The 24,460-nt window shown below is 36.8% G+C and overlaps 1 protein-coding gene across 1 annotated transcript in view; it reads right to left on the bottom strand.

Moving 5' to 3' along the window:
- SLC6A7 (solute carrier family 6 member 7) overlaps positions 1-24,460 on the bottom strand; it is a 1,098,089-nt gene that overhangs the window by 434,050 nt on the left and 639,579 nt on the right. The gene's annotated exons all lie outside the window — the stretch shown is intronic.

Below are 24,460 nucleotides of genomic sequence, written 5' to 3' on the forward strand. Positions count from 1 at the left end.
TCATTTGTATACAGTATATTGGGAACTTTTCTCCCCAGGCCTCCACTAAAAATTGGTATTTATGGCACATTCAGACTTTCCCTGTAAGAAAATAGAAATAAATAAGTAAATAAATTATCAAATAAACTAGTGAAAACTTTAAATTTTTAGCAACAATGTGGATAGGGGATAGTTTCCTCTGAAGTCACATTGGAACAAGTCCTAGAATCCCTGTCAAAGGCTAACAATTTCATTGGACCAGGTGACATACCAGGTTTCATTTTTATCAGTGCCAAGTATTTACTATCTGAGTAGCCATGGCATGACATAGAGGAATAAAGCCCTAATTGTGACCCAGATGACCTGGGTTCAATTGGCAGCTGGGATGTCTGAGATATGGTTGGGAAAATAATGGACATGCCCATCCCTGAGGCTATTCTTAAATGTATCTTGTATTAGATCCCTAGTGGAGTCTGGGAATACATGATTGGGCATGTCCTCAATGGGAATAGTGGAGGAGCATTAGTTGAATTTCTGTGGAGCCAGGATGGTAGGTCGCACAACCCTATTGCACATTTGCCCAACAACAAAGTTGCAGCATTTGCTAGGTGCAACGTGTTTCAGGAATTAAGGAAAAATACCCTTGGCAGCAATACAACACTGCACCAGTATGCCTTGATCTCCTCAGCAGTTGTAAACATGGGTTAGAATAAGTCCATTGGTGAACAGGAGATCCTGGTAAATTCAATGAATGAGGAATGGCACTGGTGTAAAACAACGGTCAGCTGCAAGAGAAAAAAAAACCCTGCAAAAAAAATATGCACTATTTGACACTCCACTTAAACTTTTCAGTCTCAGCCTATACTCAGATTTTCTGGCTGCTGACTGGAGAACAGTCTCACCTACCTTTTAAACAAAGTTATAGAATGTATCATAGCAGAACTCCATTATGCAGACATAGGCAACTTACACAAAGGTTCAGAAGTTGACAATTTATTGATATAAAACGTCCAACAATGATAAGCACTTTCATCCCATAAAAATAGACTTCATCAGATAAACATCCAAAATGCAATGCTCACTATAAATACCTTAACAAAGTACCATCCCGCCTAAATTAATAAATTAGATAATTAAACATTTACACAAAATGCTACCTCTTAAAGTTCCATTCCTATTCCTAAAAACATAATAAAACATATCCATATTCCACAGCAGCCACCCATTCAAAAAAAAACTTTAAAAAAATTAACATCTTTTTTAAGTTTTCTCTTTTCTCTTTTTTATATGGATCTGCCTTCTCATATAAAATTGTTTTCAGGGATACTTGCTCATTTAAACCGAGGGTAACTTGGCATTCAGCCTAAGCTGCCATATCTACTCTCTTTTCATTAATAATCTCTTCCAGTCACCACCAATAGGATTCAATTTTATTATTTCAAGAACACCAAATGTAAACTGGGAAAATTTACTACAAATAACAGAATGCTTGTACAGGGCACTAGTCTCCTTTTTTGTAGTACTATAGTAAATATGTTTATATATTTTAGTTTTCAAGGTTCTCCCTGTCTTTCCTATATAGAAACCAGGACACCCATCACGTGTAGGAGCCTGTAATATGACCATCACTAAAAATAATTAAGTCCTCCTCCAGGCAGGCATTAGACTCGGGGTAACACCAAGACTACCTCACAGGGAAGGACAATCAGAAGCTGGTGGGGGTGAAGAGGATTTAATAGCTTTTATTAATAGTGGTACTACAGGCTCCTATAAGGGTTTTAGGATATGCAATTACACAGAAATACCCATTGTTAAGGAACACTTTATCCTATTTTTGTTTAAGTTTATTCCTACCAGGGAGGCTGATATAGAGATTTTTATTCTTGAATTAAAACTTTTTACTAGAAAATTGAACCTGGAGACATTTTTTAAGGATCAGGTAGGAATCGACAACCAGTCAATCAACCCTTTATGTCCTACAAGATGTAATACTTTTAACCTACCATTAAATCCCATTATTCAAATTTGAGAAGGCAGTTATGGAAGATTTATATAAACTGTCCTTTCAGGAGAAGAGGTTCCTTGCAAATCTGACTAGGAAGGAAAGGGAGATTTTAAATACAAACAAGGATATAAGAGTTATGAAGCAAGATAAAAGGGGAGGGGTGGTGTTACATAATATGGAAGATTATAACAGTGTCATGACCAATTTATTACATAACAATGTGAGATATTTCCCCGTATCAAAAACTTTGATTCACATTGCTTATCTGCAAATTGATTCTTATTTAGAAGTATATTTGTTGGACAAAAGACTAGATGTAGACATTTTTCAATTTTTGTGTCAACCCAACCCTATTATCCCAAATAATTTTGGGATCCCCAAAATACATAAATGTGTAGTGAGTCCACCTTTTAGACCAACTGCATCTGGCAAAGATTCAAAGATCCATACTTTAGCAGTGCTTATAGACTATTGGGTTAAAGAAGTGGTGGTTAGTACGCCACACTTGATCAAGGACTCATGGGACTTTTTGGGAAAATATAAATAAAGTATATGGAAAAGAGATTTAATTTTTTTGACTATTGATGTAGTCAATCTCTTCTCTGTTATCCCCAAAAAAGAGGGGTTAAAGTATTTTCAGATTATTTTACATCAAAAGTCCTCCTTGTCAAAGGAACTAGTTTCTATCACTATTGAATTAATGGAACTTGTACTAGAGAATAATTTTTTACACTTTGAGGGGGAATATTACCAACAAATCACTGGGGTATCAATGGGCGCAGCTTGTGCCCCAGTATTGGCAAATCTGGTTATGTTAGTGTGGGAAATTAGTTTGTTTTCAAGAGCCCCTTTGCCAAGTTTTTACATCTTTATGTCAGGTTAAATTTACTGTGCTGGAACAGGGATAGTATTAGCTATTTGGATACCTCTATTTCTCATACGGCTGGTGGTTTTAAATCCAATTTATTTATGAAAGAAACTTTTTGTAATAGTTACTTGCACTATTCTAGTAACCACTCATACTTTCATAAGATAAATCTGGTAAAAGAGCAAGCTATACTTATCACTAGGATGACATTTGAGTTTTGGGGATGTTTGGGGTGAACTTGAAAACTTAAAGGAGATGTTCTTAAATTAGGGCTATCCTGCAAAAATGGTTGATGACCTTATCAACAAAATTTACCAAGGCTGAGGCGATAAATTTAAACCCTTTTTAGGAACTGGTATAGAAAAATAAGGGGAATGGGCCAGAAATGTTAGGTATGAGAAAGCACTGTTTATTTATTTATTTTATTTTATTTTATTTATTTTATATTTGTTTACCGGGATAGTCCGACTGGATACATGTCCATTTTCAGTGAAGGCCTGGGGAGAAAAGCTCCACATACACAAACTTACATAGATTACACAGCAGATAGCAAACAATTATAAAAACAAAGTGATTATATACAATGGCTTAGTGCTTCCTAGTAGGGACTCACAATTTTCATGGACAGACGCAATTAAAAGTAAGAGACATCAGATTGGAAGCAGAGCTTGGTGATGTAGTTACAAGTTATGATAATTACAGAATATGCTTTCAGTTTATAACTTAATCAGGGTTGGTACATGGGCATAGCCAATTCACTTTGAGATACTGTTTGAGGTTTTTTTTTTAAGAGACTTTTGGAGGGTTGTAGGGTTATATAGTTTGGCAACAAATTTCAGGTTCACCAGAAGAGTTATTAGCAGTTTATCGGCTGACCGTAGGGATCTCATGTTGCTATATGGCTTAATAATATTTTTAAGTGAGGGGGTGCAAAATTTTGTGCAGTATTAAGCATTGATTGAACTGAATTAAGCTTGGCAGTTCTAGCCACTAAGGTTCTGGCGGTGGTGGGTTCTATAGGTGGAGCCAGTGGCGAATCTGGCAATATGATTGTAGCTATGGTACAGCTTACCTAGTTCGGATTTGTTGAGGTTTGAGAGTACAGGCAAGGCATATAAAAGAGTAGAGAGTAGGTGTGATTGGGCAATTGCAGTCCTAGCCAGTGGGGTTAAAATGTCTTGTTTCTATACAGTTATCCAAACTTCTTATTGAGTATAATCAATATTCTAGTAATATTAGAGGAATTGTAAAAAAGAACTGGAACATCTTCAAGATAAACAAAAACTATATGATTTGGTTGGGAAAGAGCCTGTGGTTATATATAAAACTGGGAAATATTTTAAACAACTATTAGAAGGTGGTGGATTTAACTCGAGTGGGACTGGTCCATGTGGCAGGTGTGAACAGTGTTCATTCATAATAAGCAAATGCAGTTTGATTTTGGAAAGTGTGCTTCAGAGTAGGGTTAACTTTTAAAATGGGAATTGTGGCACTTGTAGATTGACTTATTTTGCTAAATGTGATGGGTATCCCACTTTCTATATAGGAAAGATGGAGAGATCCTTGAAAACTAGAATATATGAACATGTTTACGACATTACTACAAAACAGGAGACTAGTGCTCTGTACAAGCATTCTATTATTTGTACTAATTTTTTCCAATTTACATTCCGTTATTTGTACTAAATTTTCTCGATTTACATTTGGCATTCTTGAAATAATAAAATTGAATCCTAGAGGTAGAGACTGGAAGAGGTTATTAATAATAAGAGAGTTGATATGGTAGCTTAGGCTGAATACCACATTACCCCCCACCCCCGGTTTAAATAACCAAGTATCCCTGAAACCAATTTAAATGAGGAAGGCAGCTTCTGTATAAAGAAGAGAAGACAGAAAACTTAAAAAGTTTTTTTTTTTTTTTGAATGGGTAGGCTGCTGCAGAATATGGATATGTTTTATTATTTTTTTAGGAATAGGAATGGAAGTTTAAGAGGTAACATTTTTTGTAAATGTTTAATTATCTAATTGATTAATTTAGGTGGGATGGTACTTTGTTAAGGTATTTATAGTGTGCATTGCATTCTGGATGTTTACCTGATGAAGTCTCTTTTTATGGGGATGAAAGCGCTTATTGTTGGATGTTTTGTATCAATAAATTGTCAGTTTCTGAACCTTATTGTGAGTTGAATCAGGCATATTTTACTTTGTTACTAGTTTATTTTCAGCTGTACTTTTTTTGTTTTCCTAGACAGAGGCAACTTTACTGATGTAGAAACCAATCAGTATGGTTTTGTGAAGTACAGGTTCCATTTCATGAACCTAATAAAATCCTGTCAAAACGTTATAGAGGGTTGTGGTTAGTGGTCACTTTCTCAACTTGGCCAAGGCTTTTGACACTATCCTCTATATTGGTATTATTGAAAAACTAGATAAATGAAAACTTTCACGCAGTCCACTGAATTGCATTCTGATTTTCTGGCAGATCCCAAGGTGTGAAATTTGTTGATACTCTCTCTATACATATAAAATATAAAATAATAACCAATGAGGAATCACGTGGATCAGGACTAGGTCCTCTCTGTTTGGCTTTCATTTTGCAAACATCCAAGCCAAATTCCTGAAAGCATGACTGGACAGGTTTGTTGATGACTGCAAACCAGGCATTAACTGCTCATTCACTAATACTAAACAGCTCCGGCAAGGGCTAGAGTATGCTCACAGCCAGTGTACTGAAAATGGTCTCAAGCTAAATCTAAAAAAGTGCAGTGAAACAACATTTGGTTAAAAAGCAGCTCCCACCTCATATGTTATAAATGGTACTCCTCTTCAGACAGATACAGTTATAAATGGACTGGGTACTTTTGTGGACAACTTTCATTTGATCATCATGTCTCCACCATAATCAGGAAATCCTTCTGTCTGACCCAGTTAATTTCCAAGAAAATAACTTCATTCTCCAAGAAGCTACCCAACCACTGTACACTTTTTTATCAATCCCATCACAAATATAATGCCATCTTTAGTATGGTCAAATCCAAGCATATTGCTCAGCTAGAAAGGCTCCAAAATTATGATCAAGAAGAAAAAAGGCCTTAAATCCTTCAATTATCCCTGTAGATTAGCACAACTTTTCTTATACCTGGTAGCTTACTAGTTGCTCCTGGGTGACCTTTGCCTCACTTTTTGAGCCATAAAATGTTCAGCCCTGTTTTACTTCCTATTTATTTGTAAAACCTGTGTTTCTGTAAATGCCGGCATTAGGGATTTAAATTTTAGGTTACATTTACGTTGTCGAAAGGGCTGTTCATTGAACACCCTTTCATCGACATGTAAACACCAAACTACCAAAACTTCGAACAGCCACATAAGCAAATTTTTTCCCAGGGGAAAAAATTGCTTGTCTCTCATTATGAATTTGCCCTTTCCTCCACTATAGTGCAATTTCAGAGTTGGTATATTAAATTAGAGGGGTGTGGGGGCGAAACCCCCCACTTTGGAGGGTGTGACAGTTTGTTTTCTTTGTTGTTGGCCAAGCAATTTTTTTCCCCTAGGAAAAAATTCACTTATGTGGCCATTCAAAGTATTGGTAGTTCAGTGTTTACGTCGATGAAAGAGCATTCGATGAATAGCCCTTTTGACAACATAATAGAGACTCCTAAATCTATACCAACAAATAAAGAAAGTCTCAAAAATCGAGGAGACAAAGGCCCAAAAATAAGGACACTTTCTAAATATTACACTTATAAACTTAGAAAGTTGATAGTATAGCAGGTTTTGCATTAGCACACATTTTCTGAAGGATATGAATTCTGAAACTCAAATGTCTGCTGAAATTTTTTTACTTCAGTCCTCAATGCTTTGCCAGTGATTTGCCAGAAAACCATAGTTTTACAAGAAACAATAAAAAAATAAGATGCAAAAATGAAGACATTCTTTACAAATCTGTACATTTGGGAGTTATGGACTAGATGAAAAGTTTCCTAACTCAACATATTCTGCCCAAGGAAGAAGTAAACATTACAAGTCAAGCAAAGTACTGTGCTGGCTAACTTTAAGATTAATCTTGATAACTGTGTTCTTTAATTGAATCTGCAAAGCCAAGTGGGCTAATATTTTGTTTTTTGGAGTGATGAATAAACTTTGGTTTTATATAGTCCTGCCCCCAGTCTTTTATTTTTTTTTTGGACATAAAGTGTATAATTTTACACCCTGGATAAGTTTGAAAAAATATTTATTTGATACACTGCAGATACCTGAACTCTTGCATTTATCCTTTGTTGATTAAATTGGTTTATTCTGTAACAAATTTATAAATGAGTTTGGTACAAACTAAGTTGTCCTGTACCCACGAGTAAAGTAGAGGGGGGGGGGAGTTAGGCTAGGGATTAAGGGATTGGCTAATCATTAGAGTCATGGCAATGTAGGTATTTAAAGGGGATTGCAGTAGTTAAGGAAGTGAGGTAAGGAAAGGGTGGGACTCAGGATGGGTTTAAGTGTAGGGAGCTAAAGAAAGTAGTTACAATTGAGTTTCACTGGTAAACAAATGTAAATAAATAAATAGTCCCATTCTTCATGTATATTATTTAGTGTGTAGTTCTGTTGTCTGGATTGAAGTTTTGTTCTTAATGGAGGGTAGTATTCTAGATTATTCAGCTTGTAGATCTGTGTAGAATGTAGCAGGGCTGCCCTTTCATTAGCAGTTCACCTTTTAATACATCATAGTTGATCTGTAATTAAAACAAGTCTTCAAATTTTATTTATTGCTGTTTGAATGTTTTATGTGTTATCACTATAGTGGAAGGGAATACATTCCTAGCTTATGGTAAGATGAACAGCAGATGTGAGATGATGATAAAGTTTGCAGTGCAGTGTAAACTGTCACAAGGTTTTGTTGATGATGTCAGTTTAGGGAATGGGCAACCTGCAGATCGCATCTGGATTGGAGAATGAACCTACTCCAGCAGGTTGTTAATCTATAGGTAATACCCACTGAAAGGTGAGTCTGCCACTTCATGGCAGCATATCAAGCTGCCATGGACCTCAGACTGAAAAAACTAATGGCCGTCATTATTTTACACTCAGTATGCAGTGCTTTTGCTGTTTAGCAAGTATAAAAGAAAAAAGAAAAAAAAAATTTAAATAAAAAAGCGTGTGTGTGTGTGTGTGTGTGTGTGTGTGTGTGTGTGTGTGTGTGTGTGTGTGTGTGTGTGTGTGTTTATTTGTGAGTGTGAGCATATATGTGTGTATGAGAGTGAGAGAGAGATCGATCAAGCTATTATTTTATACTAACTAAGCAGCACTTTTGCAGTTTAACCAGTGTAAAAGATAAATGAAACATAAAAAAGTGTGTGTGTGTGTGTGTGTGTGTGTGTGTGTGTGTGTGTGTGTGTGTGTGCGTGTGCATGTGCGTGTGTGTGTGTGTGTGTGTGTGTGTGTGTGTGACGGAAAGAGAAGAGTGAGAGTGATTAAGCAATCTCTGGCAACAGCAGCTGTTAAGAGGTTTGCATACCTATCAACCTCTTAGCTCAAGTTGTCTGGATAAGCTTAAAATAAACGGGGGATAAAGACTCAAAATAGGAACATATTTTAAATATTGCTGTTACAAAGTTACTGAAATATTAGGATTTGTGTTGGCATGCATTTTCTGAAGCAGAGGATTGTGTGTGAGGGACAGTGAGTGAGATCGACCAATGGCAGCAGCAGCAGCAAAGAGCTTTGCATGCCTATGGACCTTTCAGCTGAAGAAATCTGGATAAAGCTTGAAATAAAGGAGAAACAAAGGATAAAAGCAGGAACAGATTTTATTTATTTCTCTTATAAAATTATAAATTTTCTTAAATAAAAGGATTTGTGTTAACATGATTTTTTCTGAAGGAAATAAAAGTCTGAAACTCAAATGTATGTCATTATTTAGTAACTTCAATCTCCAATGACTGTCAACAAATGAAACGTTTTAGGAGTAAGGGACCAAAAAATAAAGTAAATAACCTGAATATTTTAAAGTGTTGTATGATGGATCTAAAATGCTTCCTCCAACACCATTAACATATACTACAGCAAGTTTGAAACATTAGTTGGAGGTACTATTTTACGCCAAATATATATATATGTATATATATATATATATATATATATATATATATATATATATATATATATATATATATATAAAAATGATACAGTAACTAAAAAAATAAGTAAAACGTAAAAAATTTTACAGACAGTCCATTCTCTTAGCTCAACAATGTCCTCCAGGTTGTGTGTTATTGTGGAAATAATGCCCTTACAGGGGTGTAGAAACCCTCCTCCTGTGGCATCGGACCTCAGAACACCCCTGGATGGTAATTATTTCCACAATAACACACCCCTGCTGGGCATTACTGCTTGCATATTTCTGTTCAGTTACAGCTGGAAACCATCTGCTATTTTTGTTAGTTATATGTATACACTTTTTTAAACTTTTGTAGAGTTCTGGAAATCATAATGCTAGATTTTAAGGCATTAATGAGAAGTCTGTCGTTGTGGATCCACTAGTAATGATTGTGGTAGAATTAAATAATTATGGAAACAATTATGAATTTCAGGTTTGTTTTACATTAAACAAATAATGCATCTCAACATCTTAGAGAAAGAATTGCTACAAAGTAAACAATAATGAGGGACAAAGGCCCAGAATCAGGGACAGATTATTAAATATTGTTAACATGCGTAGAAAGTTGCTAGAATAAATGTTTTTGTATAAACATGCATTTTTCTGAAGAATGTGAAGTCTGAAATGCAAATGTTTGTTATTACTTAGTGACTGCAGTCTTTAATGATTTGCCTGAAAACCACAAACCAAAAATCTGAGGCAAAATCAGGATAATTTTGTACACCTTGGGACAGTTGAGGACTGTTATTTCAACTTTGTTTCAAATAAAAAGTAGCTAGCCCACAAGTACAGCAACTTGTTTCATACAAATGCACATTATTCCTGTGAAGTCAGATGTGTAACTGAGCAAATGCAAATGTTATGTTACTTTCATCTACAAACAGCCTCCACCCAGCAGTTATAGCCACTTTGTTGTGTACATTTTGCGTGATTGAAAAATACCTCTTAACCTCTCTGCACAAGAATCAGGGACAACTGAGGTACAGATTCTAAATATTGCTCCTACATACATAAAAAGTTACTAGAATAATAGTTTTGTATTGGCATGCACTTTCTAAAGGATATGAAGTCTGAAACTCAAATGCACTTGTCAGGGATTTACTAGAAAAACAGAAATTTTATGAAGAACAGATCCAGATATGTAGTATTGTCAGGGGCACTTTCAAGTTGGTTTCAAACAGCACTGGGAGAGTAAATATTATAGCAATAACCCACGCCTGGGTGTGGGTAATGCTGGATTTACCCACGGTTGGCGTGGTTTGGTCCCGAGGGCTATATATATATATATATATATATATATATATATATATATATATATATAATCAAGATTTCTCTTGAAGGGCCAGTGAGGTGCTCTGTTTTTGACATGTATGGAAGTCTGTTCCATAGCATGGGCAGTCTCTGGATTATGAACTCTGTCCCTCCTTGTGTTTTTTTTTGAGTGTGAGGAGGAGGAGGTCTCTGAAGCAGCATGGTTTGGAGGGATGAGATTTTCTTTTATAGAAGAGGAAGAGTAGAGGAGAGACAATGATTCTTCCCGGATACAAAACCCTTATTAATGAGATGTGCCACATAGAAAGACTTTCTGACTACAGTGGCAATGTGGTGGTCAAAAGAGAGGTTCCTGTCAAGCTATGTTCCCAGATCTTTTATAATGCCTTCTGTGTTCAGTTTACTACCCTCGATGGGTAATTCTTGGGAACTGGGTTTTTCCCAAAGGGGATAACAACACATTTTTTGGCATTGAGCTTAAGGCCATGGTTCTGGCACTAGTCATTGGTCTCAGTGAGGCCTTTCTGTAGGATGTCAACATCACTTGGGGAGTTAATAATAGCTCCCAACTTGCAATCATCTGCAAACTTTGTCAGCCAGAGTCCTTTCACGTTGGCATGGACTTCAGAGAAGTAAATACCAAACAGGAGAGGACCCAAGACCAAACCCTGTGGGACTCCACTCATGACTGGCCGGCAGTCTAACTTGGAGTCAGCTACTTTTACTCTGTGGGTTCTATCTGTGAGACATTTTGCAACCGACTTAGTGGTATAGGGGTTGATGCCTAGCTTAGTGAGTTTTTCTATGATTCCTGAGTGGGGGTTGGTATCAAAGGTTTTGGCCAGATCAAGGTAGGCTGTATGCACCAGCTTGCTATCATGCACAGCTTTGGTGACTGAGTCAAAGAAGTCAACCAGGCTGAGCAGGCATGATCTACCCTTCACAAAACCAAACTATGTGTGATCCAGCATGTGGAGATTCTCTATATCCTTGTTTATTAGGTCCATGATGATGCATTCCATAGCTTTGCATATCAGACTCATCAGGCTAATGGGGCTATAGTTCCCAGGGTCTGTAGTTGCCCCTCCTTTGTGGAGAGGGATGACTGTACCAGTGTGTAATTTGGTAGGGCTAAAGCCTGAGGTGAGGCTGCGACTGAACAGGGCACACATGTGAGATGCCACTTCACTCTGTAGTTCATGTAGAACACAGCCAGGGATATTGTCAGGTCCCATAGAAGCTGCATTCTTGGCCTTGGACAGTGGTGTTTTAACCTGTGCAACAGTAATACTTGGTGCCTGGCAATCTACTGGTATTGTTATTGGTCTTTTGGTGGGGGAGAGAGGGGTAAAGTTGGCACTGAATCTGTTGCCCAGTATACTGGCAATATCTGTTGGCTAGGTGTAGGAAGTACCATTGTGCAGTAGCTTAGAGCAAATCTGAGTTTTGCTGTGGAGATTCTTTACATAACTATAGAAGGCCTTGTTTTTGTCTTTACTATCTGCTGCAATTCTGTTTTCATAGCTAGCTTTAGAAGATTTGATAAGGGATCTTTTTGTTGAGGCTGATAAGGGAGTTTTTCCAGTCTTGGGACTTCACCTTATTTCACATCAGTTTTCTCCTTCTGTTGTAGAGTTTGTTTATGGCAGGGGACTACCAGATTGGCTTCATTTTTTTGGATCAGACCATCTTGATTCTATTTGGTATGGTGAGCTCCATAGATTTGTGTACGTGTTTGTACAGTGCATTGGTGTATGAGTCAGCAGTTATGCAACTATTCTCCATTTGCATGAGTGCCATGAAGTTAGCCACCTCTGTTTTTAGGAGCCCAAAGTTTGCTTTGGAGAAGTCTTTCATGGTGGTTACCTTTTCAATCCTGGGGGTAGGGATGATGATTTCCAAGGTGATTAGTTTGTGGTCGGATCTAACCAGGGACAAGTTAACTAACAGTTTAGAGCAACAGTCACGCATGTTAGTAATGACCAGGTCAAGGTTGTTACTACCTCTAGTGGGGGTAAGAATGAGCTGGTCCAGGTCATTGGAATTAATGAATTCCAGAAAATGTTGGGCAAGTGTATTGGTACATGAGTTGTTTTCCCAATTAATGAAGGGATAGTTGAAGTCACCCAGTATGAGATTATTAGATTGGACCCTAATTTTTTGTAGGGTGCTTAGGAATGTGGAGTGTGAGTCTTGGGACATGGTTGGGGACGTATAGCAGGCTACAACCTGAATCACTGTCTTACCCAATGTTAGCTGACCCTGAAGTATCTTTGATGCTTTATGTTGAGCTACCAGTCTGGAGGTGTGCACATCCTTTATGAATATGGACATGCTACCACTTTTGGAGCTTTGGTACAAGTTCTGGGGCAGAAAGGTGTGGAATGAGTTATAGCCTGGTAGTGCAGAGGTGCTTTTTGCTGCCTTGAACCAGGTCTCTGTTACAACACAAATGTCGATGTTGTCCTTTTAAGAAGTGCTTTGAGCAAGTGCATTTTGAGATTTAGACTTCTAGCATTGAGCAGCATGACCCTCAGATTGCATTTGTTTGTAGCTGTTACAGTGGTAATTTGGTCTTTGGAATACCACCTAAAAAGGCACTATGGGGTGGCAAGAACATTGGCCAGTATCTGGAAGCCCAGGGGTGACAGATGCAGGCCGTCTCTGGCAAAGCATTGAGGTCTGTCAGTCATGTCATCTCAGGTGGACAGATACTGGATCCCCTTAGAATGACATCAGAAATGTAGTCAATTATTGAAAATCAATAATTTTCTGCTTGTACTGTGGTATCATTCTGGATGATGGTAGGAGGCTGCTCAGGGCTAGGGTCTTACCCGCCTGGGCTACATAATCCGAGAGCTCCACAATGTCTCTTGTCATGTAGTCCAGAGAGGTATGTCTCAGGTCATTCACACCAACATGTACAATGATAGAGTTATATTTGTACCTGTTGTTGAGGGACTTGAGTGTGTGCATTATGTTGTGGATCATGGCACCTAACAGACAGCCAACTGTTACTTTCTCCTTATTCAAGCTAGTGAGTGGGACATCAGTGTGCCTCATTATCGAGTCACCTATGACTAGTGTGTTGGGAATGCTTTTTTGCCTCAGAGGTTTGGTTGAGTGGCACTGTTTAAGAGAGTTATGTGTCTCATGATTAGTGTTGTGCTGTGGTGGTTGAGTGCATTTCTGCCTTGGACGTCTCTGCTGTTTGGGTGGATTTTTATTGAGAGCCTCTGCGAAGGTGGGTGTGTGGTTTGTGTTTTTATGTGAAGGCAGTGCTGGTTTGTGTTCTAGAGGGCTATGTGTTCCATGTGGTGTGGTGTAAGTGTTGACCTTCTCCTCCTGACCAGCTATCCCGGTCTTGGCTGGAGAGTGCGTGGCTACCAATTTGGATATATAAGTGCATCTCTAGCAAGTCTGAGTGTTGGGAGGTAAGAGGAGAGGGTTGTCAGTGTACATGAGGCAGTTGCTACATTGCTTCAGGATGCCCAAGTTCACCAGGTTAATAGGTGATAGCACAGGGAACTGACCTTTAGACATATCTGGAGGGGTAGGCATTAATAATAAGTACTGGAGTTGTTTCCTTGTAGACTGTTTTGTGCTGGTAGCACTTTTGTGTGCTACAATAATTGCTACAAGAAGTCTGGTAAAGTGCGAGACTAATAAGCTAGTAAAAGTGCAGGAGAGGAGAGAACTAGCAGATATAAGGGAAAAATTGAAGAGGAGACTTTTTGGCACTGCTCAGAAGCATGCAAACAGTCCTGGAAACAGCAAATCTGTATCTGGACTAGACTAGTTACAGGAAAGGTGGGAAACAAGCACAAACGTGGGCTTTTAAACCAGAAAGTTGAAAGAGATGGAAAAACTGCCCAAACAGACAATACACTACAATTTCTGGGCCTGAAACCACTCCTCTTGTCGTAGATAGGTTACCTAGTTCTTACCACTCCCACTGATAAGCTAGAAGGCTTTCCTCCAACACAGAAAGGCTTGGGAGGGCTCAGAAGCGTACATTCAGTCCTGGATACAGCAAATCTGTATCTGGACTAGCCTAGTAACATGAAAGGTGGGAAACAAGAGCAAACAAGGGCTTTTAAACTAGAAAGTTGAAAGAGATGGAAAAACTGCCCAAACAGCCAATAAACTACATTTTATGGAACAGAAACAACTCCTCTTGCAGTAGATAGGCTACCTAGTCTTACCACTTGCACTGATAAGCTAGAAGGCTTCCCTCCAACACAAAAAGGGTCGGGAGGGCTCAGAAGCTTACAGACAGTCCTGGATACAGCAAATCTGTATCTGGACTAGCCTAGTAACAGGAAAGGCCTGAAACAAGTGCAAATGCAGGCTTTCAAACTAGAAAGTTGTAAGAGATGGAAAAACTGCCCAAACGGCCAATAAACTACAATTTCTGGGCCAGAAGCCACTGCTCTTGTGGTAGATAGGCTACCTAATGCTTACCACTCCCACTGATATGCTTGAAGGCTTCCCCTCAACACAGAAAGGCTTAGGGGGAGGGGCTCAGAAGCTTACAAGATTCAGCAAATCTGTATCTGGACTAGACTAGTTACAGGAAAGCCAGGAAAAAGCTTAGATTTTTTTAGTAAACTGGAAAGGGAGAAAGGAGAAACAGAAGTTAATTCAAGGTTAAGAACCTAAGTGGGTTGGCCTTCTTAAACATTCTCTGTATTAAGTAGAATGACACTAGACTGGGAAGAATGTCCCAGATCAAATTTACAAAATTAAAATGAGCCACCAAGAAATGCAATCTCTAGCAAATAAACAAATGCGGCAGTTTGTTAACTAAAACAAAATGAGACACCAAGAAAAGCAAAATGAGACACCAAGAAAAGCAATCTCTAGCAAATTAACAACTGGAGTAGTTTGTTAACTAAAACAAAATGATTCACCGAGAAAAGCAATCTCTAGCAAATTAATAAATGCAGCAGTTTGTTTATTAAAACAAATGATACACAAAGAAAAGCAATCTTATTATCACTGATAACAGATAAGTGCCTAAAATATACTTATAGGCTATTTGTATGCAGATGTCTATTGAATCAGTCACAGTTTGGCTACCAAGAGCAGCTAAGATACTATCTTGATATATATATATATATATATAGCTATCTAAAAAAAAATATATATATATATATATATATATATATATATATATATATATATATATATATATAGTTTACCTTCAAAATGTTGAATGCTAAATGGATTGGTTGAATGAACTATATTGAATGATCAAAATGTTGAAATAAAATTAGTCTAAACTCACAATGTCGCTATTATCGAATTTGCCCATGTATGCACTGTAGTGCGATATCAGAGTTGGTATATTTAAGTGGGGGTACAACCCCCCCACATGTGGGGTGCAGGGGGGCATAGCCCCCATCAAAAATAGAGGTGATCTCATTGCTTTTTCAATTAAATGATTTTAGACATTTTGATCATTCAATGCTTTAGGTTTAGATGTTATTTTTCAACCAAATGAACATTAGACATTATGGCATTCGACATTTTGAAGGTAAACCTATATATATATATATATATATATATATATATATATATATATATATATGTGTGTGTGTGTGTGTGTGTGTGTGTGTATATCACTATATATATATATATATATATATATATATATGTGTGTGTGTGTGTGTGTGTGTGTGTATCACTACATTGAAAACACATCAAAAGGAAACTAATAACTGATCGATCACAATTGGTCAAACACCAACCTATCAAAAACTGAAAAATAAAATGCACATGTTATAGTACTTTAGCAATAAGGGGACTGAAAGATTTGTAAAACTCTGAAGTAAGTCCATCCAGTCAGGGGGCCTTGCGTGATTTCAAATGTTTAATTGTTGTGATTATCTCATTACTAGAAATATGTTCCATTATTTTTTTTTTGTTGTTCTAAATTTAGTTTAGGAAATTTTAATTTTTGAAGAAAAAGAGTCCTTTCTTCCCTAGAGGCTTGTAATGTCTGTTCTCCATATATTTAAGAATATATTTCCTCGAATACCTTGATAATTTCTTCATTTCTTATATAGTTTTTGTCCCTGTAATTTATTTCTACTATATTTGAGGTGGTTTTATGTTGTGAAATAATTCTGGTCAAAGCTCTTGACAGAATTTGTGCTTGTTCTGCATAACTGGCTAACATTCTTGCTTCATAAAAAGATAGATTTCCGTTCTCTAAAATATACCTGTCTCTTTGTGTTTTTAGGAGATCAACTTCCATTTAATTATGAGGGTTATTTAGTAATTCTCTTTCAAGTTGCTCTATCTTCTATTTCAATGTGTGTTCCTCTTTTAGTTGTATTTTTTTATAACATGCTGCTTTTTTGATGAGTAGTCCTCTGGTTTGTGCTTTGTCTACCGCCCATTCTATGTCCATTGGGACTTGTGAGGTGGGGACATTTACAAGGGATGTTTTTAATATGTCCTCAATTTCTTTTATTATATCTGTTTTGGTAAGCAGAGTAGGATTTAATAACCAGTTGTGACCTCTATCTGCTAGGTACCGTCTTTTGTCCCATTTGATATTCAATGTAACTTTGGAATGGTCCGAGAAAAATATGGTGTGTATAACTATTGAGGGATCTATGTTTATAAGTATGTCTGAGATTAAAAAGTAGTCTATTCTCGACCACATCTTGTGGCACTGGGAATAGAATGTGAACGTCCCAGTTGTATTGTCATTATTCCCATACTTGAAGGGGTCATACAGTTTAAAATCTTGTTTAAATTCATTTAGAGATATTGTAGCTTGTTTATTATGAGATTTGGTCGGGTTAGATTTGTCCTTTTCTTGGTTTTGATATGTATTCCAGTCACCTCCAATTATTATATAGTGATCTTTAATTTGGATTAAGATTGGGTAAAATGACATAATAAAGTGATGTTGGTTGTTACAGGGTGTGTATATGTTAAGCACCATTATGGAATTAGGTCATACTGGGTTGGGGAAAGTTACATAACACCACCTTCCCTCATTATCACTCTTAGTTTCAAGTATTTTATCCTGAAATTGATTGTTGATTATTATAGCTACACCAGCACTGTTAGTCTTACCTCTGTACCCTACCCCCAATTTCCACCCACCCCATGGGTCCTACTCTTATACTTACTTAACCACACCTCTTCCTCTTCCATTAACGTCTAGAATCTCCTGGCCACACCTCTTCCTTTAACTTCTAGAATTTGCTGGCCACACCTCTTCCTTTTTCCAAATACACTCAGAACTCTCAACCACCTTTCTCACATTCTCTTATATCTACCTCTCTTAACACTTCCCTCTCTTACCACAACCTTCTCACTTTCTCCATCCTCACCCCTATACTTCTAAATTATACCTATATTCATCCAATAGTAAACCTTCACAATGTTTAAACATCCCACACCTTTTTGTATCCTACTTTTATTTACACTATTACTACTTCTTCCTCTAGCCATTGCCTACTTACTCGCATCTTATGAATACCCACTACATCTAGACCATCACTATCCTAATAAGGAAACCAATGCTCTTTCCGTTCCACTTTTCTTGAACCATGCTAATATAACATCTTCACCCAACTACCTACTTGCAGAGTATCATAGAATACTACATATTAAATATAACATACTTAACCTCAGGAAAAATCCACTTCTATACAACAAATTCCCTAACCCAAGCTATATAAGATTAATACTTTCAACAAAAGCTGGAGATATCCACCCTAACCTAGGCCCTACAACATCTCCTAGTACTCTCCTTAACCAAAATCCCTACTTTAACAATTCTCTTACTAAACATCTAACTTCCTACAAGTAGCCCATCTCAATATACGTAGCATAAACAATAAAATTCCTCAACTCCAAGCTCTAGTAGAATTATATTCCTTTGATATCCTCTGCCTAACAGAAACATGGTTAAAACCTGCTAACAAAGATAATGAAATCATCCCACCTGGATATAACATACTAAGACTTGATCGAGTAGCCAAGAAAGGAGGAGAGGTAGCTATTCTATTTAAATCAGGCTTACAATTAACCACACACAACTGTAAAATACCTCTCGATTCCAATGCTGAAATCCTCATCTCCAAACTTCATACATCTCCAAACTTCATATTAACAATGCCAAATCCATCTATATCATCTGCATGTAACTTCCTCCTGGTAATAACATTGCCACCATAGAAAATACTCTTTGCTGGCTATCCCAACACTTGCCTCAAGAAACCATAATCGAGACATAAACATTGACTGGAACTGCTTTGTAGCAGCCTCCCTACAACCCATATTAACCTATATGGGTTTTCGCAAACTATTACATCCCCCACCATGATCAATAAAGCTAACCAGAAAGGAAAAATATTAGACTGGATTCTCATTAACCATCAGAATCAAAATTATTATTCAGGAACCCTCCCTGATGATATAAGTGACCACTTAATTACTTAGATTACCAGGCACAAAACCCATACTCCCAATCCAGCATCTGTCAAAAATACTAGATCCAAAAAGAACTTGCACCCTGAGCTATTTGAACTAGAACTAAGAGCCTGCAATTGGTCTCCATTAAAACACCTCCCTTTAGAAGAAGCCATCAATTACTTTAACTCTAACTTCCTCACCATTCTCAACCAACATGCTCCAACCAGATTCATTAGAGTTAAAACCAAGTCTGCCCCATGGCTTTCAAAAGTAACCAAACAGAAAATGCACCTTAGAAATAAACATTGGGCCAAATGGAGAATGACTAAAAACCCTGTTGACCAACAAACCTTTAGACAGTTAAGAAATGACACTAAGAAAGCTATACTCTCTGATAAAATAAATTACTACCAACAATTCCAACAAACTAATCAAAATAACCCTCAAAAATTCTGGACTAGCATTAATCAAATACTCCACCCAGGTCATTCCTCCACACCTAACCCTCAAAATACTGACCATACTAATCCCATGAATATAGCCAATACAATTAATACCTTCTTTACTAATACTATCCAAACACTAGCTAGTCAGTTATCACCAAATAGCTTTACTCTGCCTTCCTATAATGCTACCTCACCCCCTCCTTTTCACTTGACACGTGTACCAACTACATATATTCTAACCCTTATACAAAAACTAAAACCATACTCTCCCTCAGCAGATCAACTACCTGCTGATTTCCTACGGCTATCAGCCAAAGCTTTAGCTTATCCTATTTCCATTATGATCAATAGGACTATTACAGAAGGTCACATACCTAGCTTATGGAAAGTCTCTCATATTATCCCTCTCCATAAAGGTGGAACCTCCTATGAGCTCTCCAACTACTGCCCTATTGCCCTTCTTTCATCCTTGGCAAAGATCATGGAGAAATGTATCCATAGGCAATTACTTGACCACTTAACTCAAAAAACTTACTTTCCAGCTCTCAACATGGCTTCAGACCTTCACACAGCACCACCACTGCCCTTCTTTCCTTTACAGATTGCATAAACAAAAAATGTAACCTTAATAACCTTTCTTCAGCACTATTCATTGACCTGTCCAAAGCATTTGACATGGTCAATCATCAGATTCTCATTAACATACTCAAATCCCTATCTTTAGATGCACCTACCATAAAATGCTTCCAGTCCTACATAGACAAAAGACAACAGGCAGTAATTTGGCATAAGACTCTTTCTAGCCTACAACCAGTTACCGTAGGTGTCCCTCAAGTGTCCATACTAGGACCTCTCCTCTTCTCAATATTTATTAATGACCTTCATCTAGCCATCCCCCAAGCCACATGCATACAATATGCTGATGACGTCACACTAATATGCTCAGCCAAATCCACATATGAACTCCTCTCTCTTACCCAGAAGACATTTAACACATTTGAACAATGGTTTACACAGCATTGCCTTCTTTTGAACCTCAAAAAAACTAAACTCCTCCTCTTTAATCTGACTCACAAATCCTCTCCACTTGATTTCTCAATTACATCTACCAATGATATCACTATATCACCCGAGCCAACCACCAAACTATTGGGTATCACCATAGATAACAATCTGAACTTTGACACCCATATTAACAATACAATAAAAACTGTCAACAAAAAAACTTGGCTCCCTCTATAGGATTAAACCTTACCTTTCCCATACAGCTAGAACAACCATAGCTCACACTCATCTAATCTCTACTCTCCTCTATGCCTCACCTATTTTTACTAACCTTTCAAAAAATAACCTCAGCAAACTGGAAACTTCCTACAATAACATCACTAGATTTTCAACAGGAAACCCTTACAGAACCCACCACTGCATAAATATAAAGCAGCTAGGGTGGCTTGAACTACAAAACATGATTAAATTCCATCAACTAACCATTGCCCATAAAACTCTCTATAAACCATTCAGTACTCCTATTTTATCTACCCCCATCACTCCATAAACAAATCTGAAATCATTACGTTCCTCACATAAAAATCTTCTACATACCTCTAAACCTAACAACAAGTCTGGTGAATCTCTTTTCTCTAATGCTGTTGGAAAAACTTGGAATCTTCTCCCTAGTAACCTTTCCTCTCTTCCCTCTCCATCACTCTTCAAAAACAGACCGAAACCTTACAACACACTGGTTGTGCCCCTGTACTAAACCTGACTAGGCATCTATCCATCAGATTAAACTTAGCTCTGCTTATCCCAGACTACTTATAAGCTTCTACATATTCTGTTACAGATTTTTTTTTTCTTTATCTACTCTGTGTCTAAATTTATTCTCTTAAAATACACTGTGCCTAGTCTCTCTAAATACAAAGTTTTCTCTTATACAAATATTTATTAGAAAATGTGTTCAAATGGCTAACCATAGCTGAAATGTACCATTCCTGTTTTACTGAAATGCAACAAAATGTAATTGAATGTGATTAGTATATGTCAATTTAGCTGTATTTGTAAATGTCTCATATTATAAATGATATGTGTTTTTTTTTTTCTGTGTTTGTTGGAGCTTTTCTCCTCGGGCCTCCACTGAAAATGGACATATATCCAGTTGGACTAGCCCGGTCAACAAATGTAAAATAAATAAATAAAATAATAAAAATAAATGGCTACACCAGCACTGTTAGTCTTATCCTCTATTGCTATAATTTGTCTTATCCATTTCTTTTTACCAATATCTGACCATTGCTCTGTAGTTAAATTTGTTTCTTATATCAATATAAGATTGGCTTTGGATTTCAAGGTAAGGTGCAGAAACAATTCCCTTTTTTCTTTATTGTGGAGTCCTTTAACATTCCATGTCTCAACTTCCCATATTTATATGTTAAAAATGTTTGTTTTGCCTGATGTATGTGTTAACTTGCATTTATGATTTTTGTATGTGTTGCTGTAGAGTATTTTTGGAAAGCATTGAACTATTCCCGTTCCCTCCCTATGCATAAACACCATATCCCTGGACCAGGAATACAAAAGTGAATATAATGAGAATTTGTTGTATACTATAAATTTCCCTCTGTTTTTAATTTGTGCATTCTCTTTGTGTGTAGGTATAAAACATGGTATCCCCCTTACGTTACTATATACAATACAGACAAAGCTTACCAAACTAGTTCCTTAAAAAGGCACTGCTCCATCATACCCCTAGTCTCTTGCTTTAACCTATATACAACTACAGTAATGTGTAAAGATATATTATAATTTTTTCATTTATGACTTAAAACCTTCTGATAAAACATTTTGTAAATAGCATGTGAGTATTCAAATCCTCAGTTAGAGAAAACAAGATACACAACAATATGCCATGCCTTTTAAACCAGGGTTGTATCCTCGGTTAGATAAAACAAGATACACAACAATATACCATGCCTTTTAAACCAGGGTTGTCCTGGTCACATATTTCTTCTTCCTATATTTCTCTTTCCCTCATTCTAGCTGTTATACTAAAGAACTTCCCTATTTTAGTTGGTATACAGATTATTGTAACAGCCTGATATGTACACAAATTATGTTATTGGCACCTATAGATAGAAGTAACAATGTGAGGGAAAGAGAGGAAAAAAAATGTTTTTCAAGCTTATATATTATGTTATATTTTACATATTCAGGTTATAATTATGCTTTCTGCAGTTAAAAGAAAAAGTCTGTATTAGTATGATCAGGTATTCTCTATTTTCTAAAGTGTTTTTATTGTCATTTTCTCAGTTATCTAAATCAGACAACAGTATTTCTGTCAAACAGACTTTAAGTAAGCAGATTCAGACAGTCTCTCATCCAGTAGTGAAGGCTGTATTCTGCATACTTAGTCTTAATAAGAGAGTCAAAGCCTCAGTGATTGTTTTAATGAAACAGTACCGTAGACATCAGATTCTTATTATGCAAGTTTCTGGTCATCTTCTCAGTCAGGTTTTATCTTTTTAGTTGGTTTTAATCGTTTTTTTTTTTTTTTTGCATTTCTAAGACAATATTCATTTCCTAGCCTTGCTGTGTCTTCATTTCAGGTCATTTTTAATTTGCAATGGAGCCTTTTGAGTTGGAAGGGAGAATGAATTTACATACCAGACTCCCAAGAAGTGGAGCTCATTCATAAGGCGCGCATTGGAAACGGCAGTTGTATTTTAGTTCCTACCCAGTTTTCTTTTGCATTTCCTGTGTTCCTCATGGCTCCCATCATCTTTTAAGGGCCTAGAAATCAAGGGGAGGCTCTCAGAGTTGGTATCACATCCAAAACGCTCAAAATTTGGCCAATTTTTCACTCAAGTCATTTTCAGTTTCAGTATGTTTTATTTCGTTTCTGAAGGTGGAAGCTGCTTAAAAATGGCTAGAAATGTTTGTTTTGCTTCTTTGGGGTCAGCAACTATATATTTAACCTCTTTTACAGTGAAAATGAGAAGGTTTGGGTATTTCATCTGGAATTTAATTTTCTTTTCTATTAGAAACTTGCATTATGGAGACAGAAGTTGTCTTGCTTGCTTTATCTGGATGGGCAGGTCTTGAGCCAAGGACATTTTATTACCATTCTTTTTAGCTGCAAAAAGTATTTTATTTACATCCTGGTAGTTTAAAAAAACACTAAATCTAAACAACGAAGCTAGGAAAATATGCACAGAAAGGCAAAAACAGAACCACACACCATGTACTTAATAAAATAAATAAAAGATTTTTGACGAAAGTGCGCTCAATAAATCTTTTATTTATTTTATTAAGTATGTGGTGTGAAGTTCTGTTGTTGCCTTTCTGTGCATATCATGCTGGTAGTTTAAGATTTTAATATAGACATATCTTGGACTCAGAGGAGACTGCATTTCTCTCAGGGCTCTATGAGCTCCCTCTATCATCACATGTAGTGTTTTTTCAGGATCATCTAGCAGGGATTTAAAGATGTTTTTAATAGTTGGTATTAAGTTGTTATGAGTCACACTTTCAGGCATTCCCCTTATGATAATATTGTTTCTCCGAGCTCTTGCTTCAAGGTCTATTATTTTTGCTTGTATGCTTTTCAGCTCTTTGTCATGGGAATCAGTTCTCTGCACTATACAGTCCATTTTTATTTCATTTTCAAGTATTTTTGCCTCTGCTTTTTCAACTCTCGTTAATATTTGATTAAGTGAATCTCCGAATGTTTGAAACGGTATGATTAGATCCTGTATTGCTTGCTGCATAGGTAGTAAGGCTGTTTTAATGTCTTCTAGGCTAGCTGGCTGGTCTGTCCTGGTTTTACTTGTAGATTTAATATTACCTGTCTGTTCATTTGTCCTTTGTCTCTTTGGAGTTGTGTCCTTATCTGGTGAGGTTAGGACCGAGAATTTGGTCTTAGTTGTCAGAGTCTCCATATTATTTTCTTCTTTCGACATCTTGCAAAAAGGAGAGTTTTCAGATTTTATGTGTAACAGCAGGGCCTCAATATTACACAGTTCCAGTTGTCAAACAAAATCTTGGTTAATCCTGTCATTTTAAAAAATAATCTGTTGCTTTTTTCCTTCCTTTGATTGCTGTTTGTTATCAGAAATAAATATTTAGTCTTATTTCTATGTTTTTTGTGTTCTGTATTGTCTTCTGGGTTTATTTAATCCAGGGTATTTCAGAGAGCTAGGTATTAGCAGTGCTCACAGAACAGCAACCATTTTGAACTCCTGCCCCATGATATTCTAAGAACTAACCCCCTATAAAGATGATATTTTGTCCTATTTAATGGG

Source organism: Protopterus annectens, chromosome 4.part0 (assembly GCF_019279795.1).
Source record: "Protopterus annectens isolate FY-2018-M chromosome 4.part0, PAN1.0, whole genome shotgun sequence".
Lineage (NCBI taxonomy): Eukaryota > Metazoa > Chordata > Ceratodontiformes > Protopteridae > Protopterus > Protopterus annectens.